The 21,364-nt window shown below is 38.0% G+C and overlaps 1 protein-coding gene across 4 annotated transcripts in view; it reads right to left on the bottom strand.

Moving 5' to 3' along the window:
- The window catches only part of FUT8 (fucosyltransferase 8), a 255,203-nt gene extending 241,961 nt beyond the window's left edge, over positions 1–13,242 (bottom strand). For 2 of the 4 annotated variants that reach the window (XM_031453882.2, XM_031453885.2), the window contains exon 1: positions 11,882–12,305. The gene's annotated coding sequence lies outside the window, so the exon portion shown is untranslated. Of the gene's footprint in view, positions 1–11,678; positions 11,764–11,881; positions 12,306–13,114 lie in introns of those variants that run through there. The other 2 variants (XM_064486044.1, XM_031453883.2) reach the window with 2 other exon arrangements.
- Between the last annotated feature and the right edge of the window lie 8,122 nt (positions 13,243–21,364).

The following is a 21,364-nucleotide window of genomic DNA, read 5'->3' as shown; positions in this document are numbered from 1 at the left end:
CTCTGGATTGCGTAATGTAGCAGCTATAACCCAAATGCTTGTCAAAGGCCTTGTCAAGGCCACTTTCTATACTGTTTTGGAAAAAACTACAATCATTTTTTTTATATAATTTTTTCCATCCAGTTTTACTGAGATATAATTGGTATACACTGTGTATTGGTAGGGAGGTAATCAGAGTTGTTTTTTTTAATGGAGGTACTGGGGATTGAACTAGGACCTAGTGCATGCTAGGCAAGCACTGCACCTCTGAGCTATACCTTCCCCCTGCAATCATTTTTTAAAAAGAAAATACACATTCCCAGAATGTTAAAGACAAGTATTTTAAAGCACACATAAAAATATACTCAGCATCATGAGTCACTAGGAAAATGCAAATTAAAACTACAATGACATAAATCTACTAAAAGAGCTAAATTTTGTTTTTAAAAATTGACAATACCAAGTGCTAGCAAGGATATGGATCAACTGCAACTCTCATATATTGCTGATGGGAATACAAAATGGTATAGTCACTTTGGAAAATAGTTTGGCAGTTTCTCATAAAATTAAATATAAAATTACCATGTGATTCAGCAATCCCACTCCTAGGTATTTACTCAAATAAAATGAAAATTTACATTCATACAAAAAGCTATTCTCAAATGTTTATAGCAGCTTTATTTATAATTGCCAAAAACTAGAAACAACTCAAACATCTCTCAACAGATGAATGGATAAACCAACTACAGTGCATCCATACTTAGCAAAGAAAAAGAACAAACTATTGATACATGCCAACAAATGAATGAATCTCAAATGCATTTTCTAAGTCAAAGAGGCTGAACTAAAACTCTACATAACTATGATTCCATTTATATGATATTCTGGAAAAAACAAAACATTAACCATAAAGAACATATCAGTGTTTACCAGGTGGTTGGAGATAGAGGGGGAGAGGTTAATTACAAAGGGGCAATAAGAACTCTGTGTCTTGATAATGGTGGTGGATACATATCCTATGTGTTTATCAAAACCCATAGAATTGTATATCACAAAGTGTGGATTTTACTGCATGTAAATTTTTAAAATATTTCATCACATGGAAAAATAAAGGAAATATACCATATGGAGGTCTTTAGTATTTATTACTGGAAAACATACAGGTATAAGTGGACCCAGACAGTTCCAAACTAACTTGTTCAAGGGTCAACTGTAGACTGAAAACAGAAGCCCACTGAAGACTTACATTCCAAGTGTCAGGAACTTTAAAGACAGCTTTTAATGTAAATTTTAGTCAGATTTTAAGTCTTCAATGCAGATAGTGCTCGCTTTTCAACCCCTTTACATTTTTACCACTCTACTCACTCAAAGTTAGGTAATAAAGCTATGCATCACTTTGCATCACTCTGACTTTACATTATTCATTGTGTCACTCTGGCTTTACACTGTTCATTCATTGATACTCATCAATATCTGAAGAAAGGCAACAGCATATGCCAATAGGAAAAACACCCACACACAGTAAGGATTAAAGCAAAAGTCTTAAGAGTTGACAACCCATAATCAACTTCTTTCTTCAGTTTGCCTGCCTGGAATGTCCATACTCATACTTTGATGCTAAGCTTAAATGTCACTTCTTTCAATATGGCCTTCCCCACTTAATCACACTCTAGTAGAACTGCCTCTTCCTTCTCTCCCTGTATCGAAGCAATTATCAAAGTACAATTATTTATATGTTAGTGGTACTGAGAACCTAAACTTCTGTAGTAAAAAAGATATAAAACAGAGCAGATGAAGTAGAGAAACACTGCAATGAAAGAATTCACAGCTTCACAACTGAATGGATCTGATGAGGAATTGAAAAATAACTCAGAATTCATGAATGGGTAAAGGGAAGATAAGCCAATAAGAGAAAGGAAAGCTAGAAAGAATAACACATTTTGGGTAAAAGAAAACTCAGACTTGATCACCCTGAGCTCAACGGCATGACAAACAGAGCTCTCCAACAGGAAACTGAAGTTCAAGCACTTACAGTATGGGTGGGAGTTGTCTGAAAGAGATATTCACTGAAGCCAAAAAGACAGGTAACACTACAAAGAAAAAAGTCTGGATCAAGAAAAATGTGTAAGGCAAATACTTAATAAACAAGTTGACCTTATGAATGAAAAGAATTGTTAGAATATACAGGAGAACAAGGAGGACTACAAAGTTATAAGGAAAAGGGAAGAGGAAAGGGAGCCTAGTGACAAATCTGAAGAAATAAAAAGTAAAAATTAATACTAAAAAAAAAGTCTCCATTTGGCAATTCAGAAAGTCACTGGTAACAACAGAGAGAATAGTTTTACTGAAAAAGAAGGCAGCAAAATTGAAACAATAGAAACACTGCTTTTCCTTTGGGCCGTGGGTTAATACCAAAAGGGGACAGGAGGCCAGCAGAAGGAAAAAGGAAAGGTGATTTGGGGTTTGTTTTTTTTTTAGGCCAGTAAAGATGTTGTTAGGGGAGAGTGAAATTAGAATGATAAAGGAGTTAACTAATGAGCGTATATATTCCAACTGGTAGCAGGGGTAAAAGAGGTAGCCATTAAGTAGCCATGAAAGCCTAATGGGCACATCCAGGACACCAAATAATAGAGGGAAGGGGAAATTACACAATTTACAGTTACAGAAAAGCAAAGCTGAGGAAGCTCTGTTTGATGCTGTTAACCGTCTTACTCTTTCCACACAAAAAAAAAGTAACAAGTGAAACAACCTACAAAGTCTGAGAGCTGTATACTGGACTTAGGGGCTAGGAAGGAGGTAGAAAAGGTCTGAAATAGCCCCTGTAGGAAGTCAATTAAAAAGAATTGGGGGGAGGCTATACCTCAAATGGTAGAGTGAATGCCTAGCATGCATGAGGTTTTTGGTTCAGTACCTCCTCTAAGAATAAATAAATTAATAAACCTAATTACCTCCCCCAACAAGAAAGAAAGAAAGAAAGAAAGAAAGAAAGAAAGAAAGAAAGAAAGAAAGAAAGAAAGAAAGAAAGAAAGGAAGGAAGGAAGGAAGGAAGGAAGGAAGGAAGGAAGGAAGGAAGGAAGAAAGAAAGAAAGAAAGAAAGAAAGAAAGAAAGAAAGAAAGAAAGAAAGAAAGAAAGAAAGAAAGAAAGAAAAGAGAAACATAAGCAAGTATTTGGAGTATCTTCTCTAGTTAATCGCTCATTTCATTTTCACTTAATAAGTAGAAAGGCACAAATTCCTTAGTTTATTTGATTTGGTATGTTATTCTTTTGTAAAGACAGCCTTCTATACCTGATCTCAGGTAATGATGTTCTGTATGACTTATTTTCCATTGTGTATTACTCCATGTTTTTCTTTGCTGTTATAACACTTCTAGAATAATCATTTTTACTGATTCAATGTGGTTCTAGGCTTGCTCTGATGCTTTCCTTAAATATCAAAGTAGTATCTGATTACTAAAGAAATCTCTAACATCTACTTTCTTAAAAGTAAGTATTTGAGAGAACTATATAAAGAACAGGAATTCTAAACCTGGAAATAGCTATACCTCCTGACAGCTGCTCACTTATTACTATAACTAAAAATTAAAATTCACTGGCAAAATATGAATGATCATCTTTAATATTTTGAAGCTTCAGAGGTTATAGAAAGAAGTGTCTCTTTCCTTTACACTGAAATTTTCCCGACTACATAATTCATACTTAAGTACTTGAGATGTATTACAACTTGAGTGGAACATTTAAAAATAAATATGGCATAGCACATATTCAAAAGAATATTTTTGCCATAAAAATAGTCACCTTAGAAAGTCCTATACTTATTCCTAGAATGCTGTCATTGCATAAAAAGCTTTGGGATTCAACTTTTGGAACTGCTTTAAAGTCTTAACGCAACCTTTATAATACTGTAAAAAGTTACAAATCTTCACTCATTAAATATAGGTTTGATATGGGGATATTTCTGGTTATCATAAGGTAATTTATCTAAATTTAAAATACTACTTTGAACAAAAAGTGTGACTACAAAGCATGAAAACAAATTTCCTCATGCTGCTTAATGGACACAACAGTAAAATACATTTACAGCTACATTCCCCTCCTCCACAGTGTCTGTTCTCTGGGTTACCATTCATACATTCTAGCATGGGTAAAAATAAAAGTTCTATCATTTTACAGCCATAGTACCTACTGTTATAGATGATATAAGAAGCTCTGATAGTTTCTAAGAGTCAAAATTATTGAGTATTTGAAAGCAGTCACAACATTCTTATTTTTTACATTTAGCTAGTTGTCATCCAATGCCCTATCTTTTATTATACTGCACTGAAAATGCACATTACCCCTTTGGCATATACCTCACACCAGCCTACTCAGTCAGATGTCTATACCTGTTGCACACCTCATTTTTTAACTCCCTACATATGTATTTTTCTTTGCCTACTTTGTCACTTGAATGTTACCTATCAGCTTTGCCTTCAGGTAAGGCCTAGGATAGTTTTCCCAAGAGTAGCCATACATTTCCTTTAGTTCTTCTTTGAAAAAACAGTTTAATCTCAAGTGGCTGCCTTGAGCCCAAGTTGGCTCAAACTTAACTAAAACTGTCCCACCCCCACCTTCTCCTTCCAAAGCAAACAAAAAAAAACTTAAAAGCATAGTTTTTGTTCCTATGCTCATAAGAAGCTTCAATCACTTTTAAAGCTCTACCACTGAGAATTATCCAACTTTGCCTCTATTCTCTTCAAAATCTTAATTATTAACTTGGCACTTAAGACTATATCTATTCTCAAACTTGTACATGTGAACCAAGAAATGCCCAAGGAAAAGTTAAATCAGCCATCTTGATTCTTCAAGGCTGACTCAGATTTGCCCATAGTTGAGTCATCTCTTAGACCATAAGCCTTGTTTTTGATTCAAAAAAACATATATTGACAAAAAGTGATTATATGATTATACTTAAGGAGAAGAGTTAAAATACATTTTAGGAAAAGTTCAATGCATGTCTATCTACCCAGCTGTGAAAAATGGAATAGAAGAGAATCAAAATAATTCATTTTATGGAGAAAGCAGCAAAGGCCAAGAGAGGACAAATGGCTTACCCAAGTTTAGACATTTGGGTGACAGGGCCAACACTAGTATACAAGTCTCCAGATTCCAAGTTCAAAGCTTTTGTACTTTATCCATTCTTTCAAATTACTAAACAGGATTATACTAAATGGAAAGAGCCAGACACGAAATACTACATATTGTATGATTCCTTAATGTCAAATTTTCAGAAATGGCAAAACTACAGAGACAAAATGCAGACAAGTGGTTGCCTAGAGCAGGGGGTAGGAGCAGAGACTGGGCAAACAGGCAAGACAGAGCTTTCTGGAAGGTTAAAGTGTTCTAAAACTTGATTGTGATAACTGTTGTACAACTGTATACATTTACTAAAACTTGAATTGTGAATTTTATGGTATATAAATTATACTTCAATAAAGCTGTATCCAAAAAATTACTACAAAAGAACTCAGATTTTAGTTTAAGTCTGTGAGGTTCTAAGAAAATACTGTCTCAAAAAGCATCACTAAAACATGAAGAAACCAGCCCTATTCCAACTCTTCAGATCCTTTTCCCTTCAGAATTTCCAAAAGTTAGGTACCTTACTTTGTAACTTCACATCTGCCACGAAAGTGACAGGTACTATGCAAATATACACATAAGGAACGTGCACAATTCGTGTGAAAATACTTTAGTTATTGATCATTATTTCCTTTTAGGTAGGATTCTGCAAGGCTCTAAGTAAGCCTCTGTAGACAGTTATAGAATAGAGGAAGTGCCCTTTTATCTGTTATCTGACAAACTGCTCCAAAACAACTATTTGGTGATTTCATTTTCACCATTAAATTTATACCATTATAAACACTACAGAGTCTTTTATTAAGAAGAACTATTCCTAATTGCACATTAGCAAGTTTCTTTAGTTTGTTATTTCTATATCCTTAGTAGGTATACATCTCTCCAGCTTACTTAGCATTGAGTATATTCTTCATTTAGTTACAAATTAAAAATAACATATCTCTCATTCTTAAAATGCTTTACATCTTTAAGTATCAAGCTGATACTTCTGTTTGAACCTAAAAATGAGCAGTTTTAATTAAGGTCTAGATGTCTGTAATCATGTTGGAAGAAGCACTCACGATTACTCAATAAACCTACATTTCTCATTCTGCTGAGGCTCATTTTACCAATGCTAAAGGGAAAGATCTTTTGGATAACTTCAATTATCATCTTCCTAAGCTCTAGTTTCACTAAACTTTCTAAAAGAGAAAAAAATCTGAAATTTATATAAAAAATATATATATATATACACATATATATATATATATATATATATATTTACCCTGGCTTGAGCTCTAATTTTAAAGCATAGGTTTTCTCAAAATTACAATCTTTTGCCATTTGGTAACTGGATGAATTATGTAGCTATTCACAGAACTCAAGGCACAAAAAATATAATCTCTACTGAATATATCTCTCTTTCAGGTATAAGTACAATTCCATGTGTCAGAGAAATCAGTCATATCTCAAATGATTAGGGCCCTGATTATCAAACATACAATTTCTTCCTGTGGACCTTCTACAATAACTGTCTGAAACCAGCAATACTACTCCCATGAATGGAGAACATTGCTGTTCCCTTCAGTTTCAGGGTTAGTTCTCTTCAACGGACACAGGTTTTTATAGTTTTAGGGGTTTTTTCCCCACATTGTATTACTGCAATGAGGCACACAAAAAAGGTGAAGAGATACTCTAAAAACAATTCCTTGTAGTCAGAAATTCCATAGATGAAGACAGAAATAACGGAGGAAGCATGAGAATTCATTCCAGGAAACTGGAAGAAGGGATTACCATATATTAAACAGTAACTAGAACAATAATGTGACTGATACAGGACCCTTAACAGTGAACCAACACCTCCCATATCCCTTTTTATATGGAGTCACAAAATCATTTTTAATAAATAATATTAAACCCCACATTCACTGAATTTCTTCTGGTCTCTTGCCTATTACTGCAAAAGGAAATGAAATCAATATAATAATAAACCTACTGTAACATAAAAGCTAATGTTTTACCAGGAAATGTTCTATGAACTCTTAAGAAAAAAAAAATCCAATAAAGATGGGGAACTCTCACATTTCCCACCACTGTTGGGAGAAGGAAAGACGACAAACAGGAAGAAGAAGGAAGTGGAGGGAGAGGAAAAACCTAAAGAAGAAATCTCCCTCACCTCCAAATAAGGCAGGCTCATCAACCAGAACATCCCGGTCTCAACCTCCCTCCCTTCGCCGACTGCCCCAAAGGTAGCTAAGGCTGAGACAATGGATGTAATATAAAAGCTACAAATTATATATTTCCACCTTTACTACTTACCAAGATAGTATAATAAATTAATTTTTTAATTATAAATGTGATTTTAAAAACCATCTTATGGAATGTTGACTTAAGTCATGCAATAACATTGGTACGCTTTTACAGTTTGATGGTTTGTAAATATCATTTTTACTATAGGCAAATTTATTCTGGCTCTAGGTATTAATGGCATTTGGTATCTCATTAAAGGGATATAATATATAAATAGCCAGCCATATTTAAAAATTTAAAACTCATTCATGGTTCATTAATAGTCTTAACTGAATAAGAAGATTTACATGGACACAAAACAGGTTCATTTCAGTTGTATAATTGAGATAAATCAAATAAAACAATCTCCCATTTTCATTCTGCTTTTGCTCATTTACAATCAGAAAGTTAAAGCATTTAAAGGTCATATCATGTAATACTTCCCGTAACTCAGATTCTAAAATAAACATTAGCTTAATTTCCCATTTACATCTAAGATTAATATCAATATTTTATTTATTTTATAATGCAAACTTTATTTACCAGTCATTGAGACTAAACCAGTCATTGAGACTGTGACAAATAGAACTGTTAAGTATGATCTTCTTGATATAAATGTGTTAAGTCATATTTATTCAGTTTATCCCCAAATCAGTTTAATTTTGAAAAACCCAAGTTCTAAGATACAACAAACGTAAGGAGCATTTCAGTAGTGATCGTCAAAGTTTTATTCCAGTTCTTTAATGAGGAGGTTATACTACAGAACCAATACAAAAGAAAAGAGAATAACAGCAAAGGCAAGTTTGAACTACATCTGTACTAGCCTTATATTGATATAATTTGTCAGCTTTTTGAAAAACTTAAAAGTTCAAAACGTATTTCCCCTTTGCATGTCATTTTATGATTTTAAAAAATCACTCACAAAAAAGATATTTTTTAAAAATAGATGAGTGTGGTATTGGGTTTTGGCAAATAAAGTATTTTTTTTTAACATAAATGAAATTAACCCTACAGCTCTGCTTTCTTTAACAAGTAAGAATAACTCTTACGCTGAAATACATGGTATAAACCCATAGGCCCTATTCGCTCTTTTTTTAATAAAAGGAAAATGTACAGTATTGTATAAAGTCCATATGAGTTATATGTTTAGAATATTGTACAGATTGATATAAAGTCATTTAATCAAGGAACAAAAACCTATGCCAGGTGAGTAATATGGTTCATTTTATTGCTTTGAGTCCCAATTATTCCAAACAGAAAGCTGTCGGATGATGGTGCGTGATTGAAGAAGGGGAAATGTAGACAGGAGAGTAGAATGTAGAGCAAAAGGAATTTGATTCTTGACACTAATCTATTAAAAATATATGTATATATCTTAAATGCACACACATCCCCATATAATAGTCTTCTGTTCAGAATTTTAAAAGGGTTTTTTAAAAATCAGTTGTAATTATCTTTTACTTTTAAACATGTTTGTCTCATTACAACAAGCTACAATTTGCAACAAGTAACAACTCAAATTGCAAAATCATGTATTACTGGTACAAAAATATAAGCCAGAGAATCAAGAGGAGAACCAAGGGAAATCTTGTATTGGTCCTCTAAATGCTATGCCCACTACACTACTGTTAACTACAGAAGACTGGAAGTTGACATCTCATTTGAAAAGTACCAATAGGACCAGAATCTATTTTTTTAATTTATCAGCACTGAAATTCTATTTACACAATAAAGAGCAATCGAGAACAAACAGCCCACCCACCATTCTCAGAAAACTGAATGTTCTAACGATTTTAATATACGCACTATCAATTGTAGCCTTGAATATGAATATGTGAACTGTGAGAAGTAAATTCACATACCTAACTGATTACCGTTCAGAAAATAGATCAAAAAATAACTGCTTCATATTCAAAGGCACAAGTTCAAATTCATATATTGGCTAGACTCACCGCATTATACTGCAGGAGCCAGAGGTTAAGAAGTGACCTTGGGATCCTGCTCTCCAGATGTCTGAAGGGTCCATTTCTTTATTAAAATTATCTCCATTTTTGATAAATTCCTAGCATACTACACACTTGATACCTTTGCTCATATAAGACTCTACCTGAAGCTCTTTTGAAATTTTAAGACTGTAGATATTATAAAGAAAAAATTTAAGAAGATGCAACAAGCACAAAGGGTCAACATATATTCCTTCCTTTCTGATGCAATGCACAAGAAGGTTAAGGAAATACTATTACTCACCCTAAATTTGGGGACATATTTTCAGAGATTTTAAATGAGAAATTCAATAAATCTTAACCATTTACTTTCCATTATTTCAGATCATGAAAAGAATTTTTAACTAATTTATAAAATATAATACATATATACTCCACAAATAACTATGTACAGATATATGCCTAAATCAATTCTCTCACTCTTTTAACTAAAAATTAAGTTTATGTTTCTTCTGGTCATAAACAAATCTGGTTTTGGGTGTTTTAAAAGTTCAAACATACATTGAGCCACGCTTTGCTATGGCACTAGCTCCCCCTCCAGACCAACCTACTGAAATAACTGCACTTAAAAAAAAAAACAAGGAAGGAACACAAGTTTTTCCAGGCCACTAGCAATTTCAAAATTCACCACTTTTAAAGACACTCCAATTCCTCAGGATAACTAGTTAAAATTTGCAAATACTGCAGAATGCAATCAGAATTACTGTTTTTTCAATTCCATACACCTCAAATAAAACTGACTTGTAGGAAAACAACTTCAAGTAACTCTTTCAATTTAAGAATATCCTAAAATGCAACCTATATATAGCGTTATATTTTATGGAAATTATTTTGAATCACTATTCTAATAAACCACAACATACTCCTCAAGTTAACTCACTACCTGATCGAAGATACATTTTTGCATGTTTCTGCAACCTATGCAAGTTTCATTCCAGCTGTTCAGCAATTTAATTCAAGTAGAATTCTAATTTATAAAGCAGCAAAAGGAAAATTCATGCCTACAAACCACCCTTCTATGTTCCTTAAAGCCTCTTCATTTCTAACTACCTGCATTTTTATATACTAAGTTGTAAAATCACAATTTCAAATGTCTGAATTCTCACCTCCTCCTTACTATTGTATTTATAAATCAAGTAATTAAGGCTTTCTATACACATTTTATGGTATATTTCACAAGGCTAGCAATGTATAGGGCCTTATTATATACCACAAGATTTTAGGTTAATTTTATTGTTGTTTTTTTTTTAAGTACAATACAACTTACTCCATTATTTCAGTATAACTCTATAGTGCTGAAAATTTCTTTCCTAAAACGTTTTCTATATAATGCACCCTTTATAAGAAGCATACATAAAAACAAAATTTATATTTAATCAAGAAAATAAATATACGTTTAACCCCAATAATAACAAGCCTGGGTGGGTGGGGAGGGGCCATAATAAACCTTGCTTACAGTTCGTAAAGAGAGGGTTCGGTTACTTATGATGAGTTTAACTCTAAACTGATAGCAAACTTATGTCGAAATTTGGTTTGCGTTACCTTGAGATTTGGGTTTTCTATAGGAAATTCTAGCTTTCCTAGGTCCACTTTCTTGAGTTGGCTTGAGTCAACTGTAAATTAACTCAAACATGGGAAGAAACAACACCTCTTCATGCCTCCATCCAAGGCCTCAAACAAAAGTCTAGTTATGGCAAAACGCTAAAAGCTCAGCAGGGATAAACTCTAACCATGACATTGCCATTTAACTTAAACACACTGACGTTCTGTGTGGCTGAAGAAATCCCCACAGTGAGAGAAAAACAGGTGCTGCATCCGACAGCCCACTCACTCTTGCAGGACAAACCTCCTTTAACTAATAAAAATGGACTCATTTAACCTGCCTAAATAAGTTTAGATACTCAAAAGCCGCTAGCTCATCATTCCCAGATCAAACGGGGATGCAGCGGCACTCACACCGTGAACTGCCCTGGCATTGGCCCCTCGCCGGGAGCTGATCTTTGTACGGGTCCACTCCCCGGTTTCCAGCCGGAGAACCCCTCACGAAAGCCCCTAACGCACAAGCATGTTCCTCCCCACAGTCTGTGACTATAGAGAGCGAGTTGCCAGCGAAAGGGCAGGTAGGTGTGGAAGAGAGAAGAGGGATACCTCCCACCCCCGCCCCCATCCCTTCTCGGCTCCTGGGCTTCGGCCCCTGCCCTAACCAAGGATGCGCGACGCCGAGGGCAGCGGCCCCGCCGCTCCACGTCCCAGCCCCGGCGGCGGACGCCCCTCACCCTCGGCCCGTGCCCCCCGGGCCGCGCGAAGGCACCCACCAGAGCGTCCCGGGGACTCCCACCCCACTTTTCCCGGAGCCGCCGGATAAGAAGCAGCCGTGGCAGCAACAGGCCCGTGGGTCGCCTGGGGGAAAAGAACAGCGACATCCCCCAGTCACCTCCCCGGGGCATCGAGAGATCCCGCGCCTGCCCAGTCCCAGACCCCGAGGCGCGAGGGGCCCGGCTCCCAAACGCCCCCTTACCCGAGGCGGGAGCAGAGGCGGTCTCCGCGGTTCTCCAGTCGCCGCCGCCGCCACAGCCCTCAGCTGCAGCTGCCCTGCGCTGGGGGAGTGGGAGGGGTAGCTGGGTGGAAGATGCTACTCCCGACTGAAGGGAGAGGAAGAAACGGAAACAGGAACCGCCGCCGCCGCTGCTTAACGGAGCCTTCGGCGCCACTGACTGAGGGAGAGTGCGAGGCGGCGCGAGCCAGGCAGTCGCTGACAGCGCGAGGCCGAGCGCGAGCCGGGTCCCAGGAGCGCGACCCCGAGCAGCGCCGGCCCCATTCCGCGAGGAGAGTAAGGGGACGGGCCGGCCAGGGGCTGGGAGGGGGTGGCGGGGGGCGGGAGCCTGGAGCAGAGGGAACCTGGCTACTCCGGTCCGCCGGAGATAACACGCGCACGCGCCGGGCTGACTCTGACAACAAGCGCAGGCGGGGAAGCCTCGGCTAGCGCAAGCGTGCGCGCGCGAATAGGGGCACGCGCCCCTCGCGTTCCAGGCTTCTGGGAGAAGGCGCGCATGCGCCGGCCGCTGCCACCTACGGCGACCCCGGCATGTGCCAGGGCTTCTCCCCGCCCCCTGCTCGCCCCACCAGTGGATAGCGTAGCCGCAGGATCCACCGCCCCGCAGAGCCGCGGGCCACAGCGGGACCGGGAGACTTCCAGCAGGGCAGCAGCTGCGCGCGCGGGCGTCGGCTCCCACCCAAGCGTAGGCCGCCCTCTACCGCCTGCAGGCCGGAGTCTGAAGGGGGCGAGAGTCGAGCCGGGCTCCCCCTTCCCGGAAGCGCCACCTCCAGGGAATGCCGTATTCTCGCCGGCCGGGAAACGGACGGCCCGTGCCAGCTCAGCCCGCGGCCCTAAGGAGCACTGGCATTGCAGATCTGGAGCAGGCTCCTTGCTACTTTTTAGAAGTGACCGCTGCTTCTCAGCCCCTGCAGCCCAGGTCTGGTCGCTCCGCTGCAGCTTGCAGCGCGATCAGAGAATGGCATCGCACCCACAAGCGACTAGTGAAATCCTGTTTTATCTTGTGAGAGCTGTGTTTCCACATTCACCCCAACAGAAAGTCACCCCACCACCACCACCACCACGAGGGCCTGAGTTTGGTGCCTGGCCTCTCCCCCGACCCGCCGCTGCGACAGCCCCTCTGACGCGGAAGTTTATTCAGTACGGGAAACAGAACTGGGACGGGGGGAGGGGGCTTTTCCCTAAAATGCTTCCTACCCGCTCGGACTCGGGAAATTCCTGGCGCCCTCGATGCAGAGCAGTGGGCCGAAGAGCTAGACCAGACCAGCCCAGACGGCGAGCTGAGCCGGAGGACCTGAGCGCGCCGCCCCAGCACACAAAGTAGTCGCGGGACATGGTTGGGGGGGGGCACGGAGGCCAATCAGAGACGCGAGCCGCGTGAGTGGAGTGCAAGCCGGCCAATCAGAGGGCGGGAGGATGAGCTTCCCGCACCGAACTCTTCCCTGTAGCCTCAGGACCCAGATCCCAAGCCTGGGGTGCAATACATGGGGAAAGCGAAATGGTGCCCTAGAGACAGAAGAACTGTTTCTCTAGACTTAGGTATATTTAAGTAAATGCCTTGGGTATTTATCTCAAAGAGCAGCGGCCTTTTAAATGCCGAGAGTGAAAGGATCACAGAAAAGAGATTTAAGAGGCAGTGGCCTGCCAAGACTGCAATCTGCCTAATAACATTCATAAATTTACAGTATTTATTGACACCTTTTTGTAGGCCAAGAACTGTATTTCAGAAATACAAATAAGATACTGCTGACTCAAAGAAGAAAAAAATTTCCCTGTCCCCAAGAAGCTCAGCTTCTTCTGAATGAGGTTTGCTGGACCTTGTGACTGGTTCTTATCATCAGCCCTTTACATAAAAACCTCTCTGCGAAGTAATAGTTTACAGTTGATTTTATCTCCCTGTAAGAAGAGAAATTCGAGAGAAAAGGAGAGTGACTTATCTAAGGTCACACAAAAATACACTGGCAGAGCCAGAATTATATTCTAGCTCAGAGTTTAGATGCCATTCAACAATCATTTATCCTCCACTGATTACTATCCTCCACTGAAGAGGTGTCTAGACTAAGCTTATAAACCGAACAAAATTCTGCTCTAAGGGTCACATAGCACAGTTGTTGGAAATGAACAGAAATTTTAGGCTTATGCCATAGTAAGATGGATTAAAGGCCAAAGTCTTATCAGTCCTACTCCAGATAATTTTTAGAAGTCAGAGGTGAGGTGGATGTTTACTTTTAGTTTAAACAGTAGTTTGTAAAAATATTTTAGCAAGCGTGTTCAACTTTAAAGCTTACCTTGTATAATATTTTAAGATCTCCAATTTCAAAGCTTTATTTTACATCTCCCTCAAAACATCTGGGTTTTGTATCTGGCCTTCATGTTTCCTTTCCAAAAACTTAGGAATTGAAATATTTATCTTCTCTACCTCCTAATGCTAAAAAACAACAAAAAAAAAAAAAAAAAAAAAAAAAAAAAAAACGAAGAAATGTTTGACCAGGATTCAGTGCATTTTTATAGAGCAGTATAATATATAATAAAATGCCAAGTAATTTTGATGTCTCTACACTTAGAAACTAGTTCTTCAGCAATTCAGATTGTGTTCTGTTGAGTCAGTGTGTGTTCCAGCATGTGACAGAACACTTTATCAAAGCCCTTTCCAGGATTTAGCTGCCACCTCAAAACTGGAAGTATCAGTTAAACAACTGATTCTTGAGAATCAATCTTTGCTCATTAAGGTTCAAGCCCATAATGAATTTCCAGAAAATTCCCAACAGTTCCAGCTTTTAAAAGACACATTTCTTTTACTCTCACCAGAGAGGTTATTACTGAAACTCTGCCTTCCTCTTGCTAGATTAAATTTCTAATAGAGAAAATATCCTCAAAAAGTTCTAAACATCACTGGCCACCAGAAGAGAGCTCTGTCAAAGGATGTTTTCTCCATAAGCTCCAGCCTCCCTCTCTGCTGCTGGGCCCTCTGTCTCTTCTTATCCCAGCTGCCTGCCTCTGCCTCTCATCTTTCCTAGTTTCTGTTATTTGCTTCAGCAAGTAGAAGTAGTCCACCACTTCTCCAACAGCTTCCTCACCAACTAGGCTTTAGGCCTATCTTTGCTTATCTGAGAACTTACAAGTTCTACTGAACAAAATATTGTACAGAATGTTCTTCATAATATATTATACTAAGAAATAACAGAACCTTGTCAGTACATTATACTCTTTTTCACAGCCTGGTTAAAGTCTTAGTCATTAACCAGCGCTGTGGGGTCTTGCGGATGGGGTAAGGGGGAGCCAACCATTAGACAATGGAAATGAAACTTAAAAATGAGTACATGAGTAGCCTTTTTATTGAAAGATTAGCTAGATCAAGGTTAATGAACTTAAATACTGCTACATTTCCAAAGTTGTGAGCCTTCATGTAGGAACTAGGTTCAAATTTACTACCATTTCATTAATGATTATAATAAAAATAATAGACAAGATACAATATTGCTGAGTGTCAGTCCCCATGATAAACTCTTTACCTCCACTATTTAATTCTCAAGTCAACCCTTTGAGGTGGGCCCCTTATTACAGTGAGAGGGTGTGTTACAGAGAAAGGTTGAGGAGGCTCTCAGGAGATTCAGCAGTAGCTACTTATCAAATAGTTGAGAAAATTTTCCATCTCTACCAATGTGAAAGTGTGAACTAACTGAATATCAGCTCTTGAAAACATTCTCAATAATTTTTCGTTGTTTTTGTTTTCTAATTGTTGCTCTAGCTACATTTTACTTAGAGGATTCCATTTTGCAGCACATTATCCAAAGGACAGCACTGTTACTGCTACACACAAGAAGGTGTGATCTTGAGATAATCATTTTACCCACTGGGCTTTAGTTTTCTCATCTGTAAAATAAAAGCCTTGGACTAGATAAATTTTAGTTGTTTGCCAGTTCTAAAATGATAAATCTAGCCAGCTTGACACACCACTGACAGTAACTACAACAATGAAATACGGAAAAACAGTCCATACTTTGAAATCCAGTAAATATTTTAAGTCACTTTTGAGCCAACTCCTTAAATAGAAACTCTATGTATTCCCACTCATTAAAGAGCCAGAACCAGTCTTTCCAATCAGAGGAATAAATAAAGTGATTGATTTAAAGACTGATGAAACTAGCCAAACTATCCCTCCCTAGGCTTACCTCTATGGCTGAAATTTCTGTCTTCTTCATTAGGATAAAGTATCATATAGTTGATTTCTTATTCAGCAGCCACTCCTTTCCTTCCTTATTAATAGAGTTCCTTGTTTTTGTTTTTATTTGTTTGTTGTTTAGGTAACTATCCAAGCTTCAGCTACAGAAGGGCAAGCCAATTAGCCTAAGTCAATCAGTAAACAAATTCCCTGGTGTAGTAGAGACTTGTAATGCTCACCTTGTCTTATCAGGCATATATAGAGACTACATTTTCAACCTACATCCCTGCTACCCTCCTGACCCTTGTAGTTGGCTAGACCATGTGACTAGTTATAGTCACTAGCCTACAGCACGTTGTGGGTAGAAGTGATAAGTGTCATTTCCAGGTAGAACATTTAATTGCAAGTATAAGTCCTTATAGTGTTTGTGCTTGCCCAGCCTCAAGATCAGTATTGTTAATTCTACCTAATGAAACTGAAAAAGGTTAAAAAAAAAAAATCAGTATTATTGAAAACAATAAAGTCTTTGTACACCTAGTTCCCCAAGAAAGGTCAAGGTGAAACAGCCCACTCCTACCCTCATAAAGTCAGGATGGATTTATAGTTTGAGTAAAAACTACACTTTTGTTGTTTAAGCTACTGAGATTTGGGGTTGTGTTTTTACTATGTGACCTAGAATCTAAGTTATGCTAGGTCTTAGACTAGTCTTCTAATTATTACACCTGAAAACCATTATAGTCCTGGCCTGATCAGACTGAAGGGAAGGATTTTTAGCCCATGCTTTGGAGGAAAGATTCTTTCTTTCCTAGCAGATATGAACAAGTCAGCCTATAACCCAGATAGCCATTGGCAGCAATCTAACAACTACAAAAGGAACTAACCTTAGAATGAAGTCAACGCACTAAGGACAGCAAATAGAGAAAATACCTTTGAAGGTATAATTGAGCTGATGGTTATATCACTTCTGAAGGCTACTCTTCTCCGTACTTCTTAACCTGTAAAATAATAATTCTGTTTGTTTGTTTCTACAAAACACTGTAAGCAAAAAATACATCTTGAATACCTTTAATTTCATCGCAGTTCCTAAAACAGATCTAGCTCAAGAAGCACTAAAAAATATTGGATGAATTAAAATTTTTAAAAATCTAATAGCTCAAGTCTTGCCTTCAGAAATAAAATATTACCTGCATTAACAAGGGGAAAAAGTAATTTGATTCAACTCAATCTTTTTACAGATGAAGAGATTAAGACCCAGGCACATTACAAGATTTATCAAGTTCACATAGCATTGTTATGGCAGAACTGAGGGGAAAAAAAACCTAATAATTGTTTCATCAAAAATGACCATAATTTCCAATCCAAGATGAAGAAGTAATGAGACTGTATATTACTCTGGTAGTTAAAAACCAAAGTTAAGACAAATGTAGCTTACTTATTAGCTGTATGATCTTGGACAAGTTACTTAACCTCCCTGAGCTCTGGTTCTCCCATCTATAAAAAAGGATAACAATCTCTGGCTCATAGAGTTATGAGGAGTAAATAACTTAACATATAAAAAGCACTTAGCAAAATGCCTGATACATTGTAAACATTCTGTATATTGTATCCATATCAAATGATGTTTGTTCATAGGTAAATCATTTTCCATTAAGATAGATCCTGTTCTACTTTATCATGTACTTAATCCAGACCACTGACCCATGGTTTTCCATCATGTGTAACTGTAGCGTAGTCTATACAATTGTGTAGCCAGCATGCACCTTTCTGATAAGAACTGCTGCTACCATTTCCACAATTCTATCATATAATGGCAGCTAGAGAAGCTATGTTACTGCTGACTGTCCTCTCGGCCATAGCTATTGGTCAGGAGGTAGATACATGACCCCAGATGAACCAAGGAAGCCATTCCTCCAAGATCATCTTTGGAAGAGAGGTCATCTCAAGCCTCACCTAGATATACAGTCTGGGAAGTGTCATGGGACATGTTTTTTTGCCAAGTGGAAAAACACATTCTTCATTGAGAGAATAAAAAGTCAATGGACAGTGGGAAACAAAGAGGACAGAGAAAATGTCTTTGTTATACTGGAATTCCCAGTTCCAGATTTTCTTGACCATTTGACCATTGGCAGAATCTCTGCCTTTCCTTCTACTTAGTCTTCCCTCTTCCAAGGGTTTCCCCCATATCCTTCCAATATATTTGCCATTATGCGTAAGTTAATTCCAGGAGGGTTTATTTTAGATGCAATTAATACAATGCTATGCTACATGATGCCATAAAGTAAAAAAATAATAAAAGGGAAAATCGTTATCTTAGGAACAACTTGATTGATACCTCTAAGAATATGATCAAGTTTATAAAAATCAATCAATAAATTTTTGATCAAAGGCCACCTATATGAAAAGTACCTGTGGCAGAGACTTCAGATTACCCACCTATATCTATTCTCCCAATCTTTCATAATAATCAGCCCTCAATTTTTGAATGGTCCTATTGCCACTCAGCTAAAATCTTACATTTCCCAGTCTTCCTTTGCAGTTGGTGTGGCCACTTTACTGAATTCTGGCTGTCGAGATCTAAGCAGAAGCATTGTACGGGACTTCTATTTTAAAAAAATTTTTAAAGTCGTGAAAAGAAAGGGGGTATATCCTTCTTATCCCTACTGTCCATCCTATTACCTGGGACATGATGTGATGACTGGAGCCCTTTCAGCCATCTTGGACCATGAGGAGGAAACCATACCCTGGGGATAGCATAATAGTAAGTAGGAAGGAGGCTGGCTCCCTGAGGACTTTGTGAATCCTCCATGACAACTGTGGACTGCTTGCCTCCAAAATTCTTTTATATAAAAAGGAAGTAAGCTTCTATCTTATTTAAGCCACTATCATCAAGGTTTTTCTGTCACATGCCACTGAACCTAACCCTGATACAAAGTCATAGTTTGATAAATTATATTGAGTTAAGTTAGATTGTTAATACTCTACAAAAAGAGAAACAAGTTCCAAAAGGTTTGAAAAGATCTGAAATAAATGTAACAAAGACAAGTACATGCTACTACTATATTTTAAATTTTTAAACCAAAAATAAAGCCATAGACTGGGGAAGGATGAGATAGGTGCAAGGAAAAAAAATCTTTCAGAGAGAAAAATTTCAGTCAAAAAAATAATTGTCAATTACTGCCCCTGTCAATATGTTATAAATTCTTGCTCCAGGAAGAGTGAACTTTGCTAAAGTCACCAGAGTTCCAGCGTTCCACTTTGCAGGGGCAAAAACTCTTATCTTATGAGTTCACCTGAGGAAAAATTAGGTTCTGAAGGGAAAGACTAATTCTAACCAAATTGACAAAGTCTGAAATACCAGAAGTCCCCTTAAGGGCAAAGATCCTGCCTATCTGTCTTGATCACCACTATATAGCATATTTGTTGAATGAGTTAATTAATTTTCATTGCCATATAACTGCCAAGGGGAAAATCAAGAAACTCATAACCTCTGGTTAGTCAGGATCTTCTACAGTTTCCATGGGAACAAGGCAGTATAAAGTTATGGTTCAATATGTAGATTCTAACTATATTTGAATACTTGCTCTGTGACTTAATAGTGATGAGACCTTGGGAAACTCTTCAAACCTCTCTCTGTCTCACTTTTTCCTTCCTATAAATCGGGAATGATAATGTTACCTACCTCATCAGGTTGCTGAGATGGTAAAATGAGTTATTATGCATAAGTTTCTTCAGCACATTGCCTGGCATAGAGTAAGTGCATAATAAATGTTAGCTATTTATAGCTCTACAAAAACCCTAAGCTAAAGCAGCCTTTGTGGATATTACTGTTATTATCTGATCTAAATCCAAAGTCAAGATAACATGAAAACAGAATCTCAGGAAGAAAAAGAAAGAGATGATTGACAAGATTTCCTGGACCAAAGGCTGAATGTCATTTCAGTTCCACAGTACATGCTACAATACAACTGTTGGTATTTAAAACCAGGAGTAAAGGTTCTAAAAACAACCTCAATAAATTGTGCTGGCATGATTTACAAGCAGACTTGTAAACTCACATAGATAGGGTCAAGTGGGGATACTTACATGTATTTCAGGGCTGATCATTTAAGTTTAAAATACACTCCCAGTCGTCTGGGCTCTTACATTTACGTACCAAATGGCTGAGAAGTCTCAATCAACTTCCAGAGACAGAAATCTTGTTGGGTCTTCATCCCATTTTTCTCTGTTAGGTCACATCATACATCTTCTGGCCTTCAGTCAGGTGTTACTTCTGGTCCGGGCTATGGGCATGAGCGCAACAGACCCTTTAGTAGAGTAGGAGGTGGGCAGACACAAGAATTGACATCTCTGGTCCCCTGCTATCCTTTTGCTTGCTTCCTTCTTCAGTTTTTTACAACTCTCCTAATTTCTCTAATATTCACATATAGATCTTACTACTCTACCTTTCTGTTCTCAGTATTTAGTAATTCAGCTGAATCTCAGCCTTCATATTGGCCTTTGCAAATTCCCCAGTCCACTGTTTTTAGTAAATGTCAGTCTTGGTTTTCTTTAGGAAGTCAGGTGGACTGTGTTGGAGTTTGTCTCTACATGGAGAGCTTCTCACCAACTAAATAACTTCCTAAATCTAACAAGGGTCTGATTACAAGGTGAGCTCTGGTCACAAGAAGAAATCATGATCCATGAAAATGCAACACATGGCTCCTTTTGAAAACAGCAGAAAGGTGACAGCCCTTTGATAATGGGACAAAACTGTCTTCACATAGGAAAGACAGGCATTTTAAAAGCTAATCTCTAGACACGTTTTATTAAACACTAATGCTACTATGTGCTGCAACAAAGAGTTTATGAGTGTCTAATATATAAATTGTAGCAATAGTAATCATATAGCTCTGAATTAACAAGGGAGACTAGGACTAATGTTTCTGCTACATGCAGTAGATGACCTACACAATCATATGTGGCACCGCTCTGGATGCAATAATTTAAACAAGAAATAGCCAAGAGGTGAAATGGATAGCAAGAGGGGGATTTCAGAAATTGTAAAGGACATGATAACTGATTAGGTGAAAAAATGACTAAAGATAAGTGAGATTTGGGGCTTGAGTGAATTGTTATTTGATACTATTAATATAATTCATGGTTGAGTGTAACAACAATTAGAATTCAGGTCTTCTGATCCCAAACCAAATATGCTATTCATTCTGTCAGGCTCAGTATTTCATTTACACAAAAGCAAAATCCTAACAAATGACCATGGAATCAGATGGATTCATCATTGAATCCCT

This window comes from Camelus dromedarius, chromosome 5, assembly GCF_036321535.1.
Source record: "Camelus dromedarius isolate mCamDro1 chromosome 5, mCamDro1.pat, whole genome shotgun sequence".
NCBI lineage: Eukaryota > Metazoa > Chordata > Mammalia > Artiodactyla > Camelidae > Camelus > Camelus dromedarius.
This window is presented reverse-complemented; position numbering and strand designations above follow the sequence as displayed.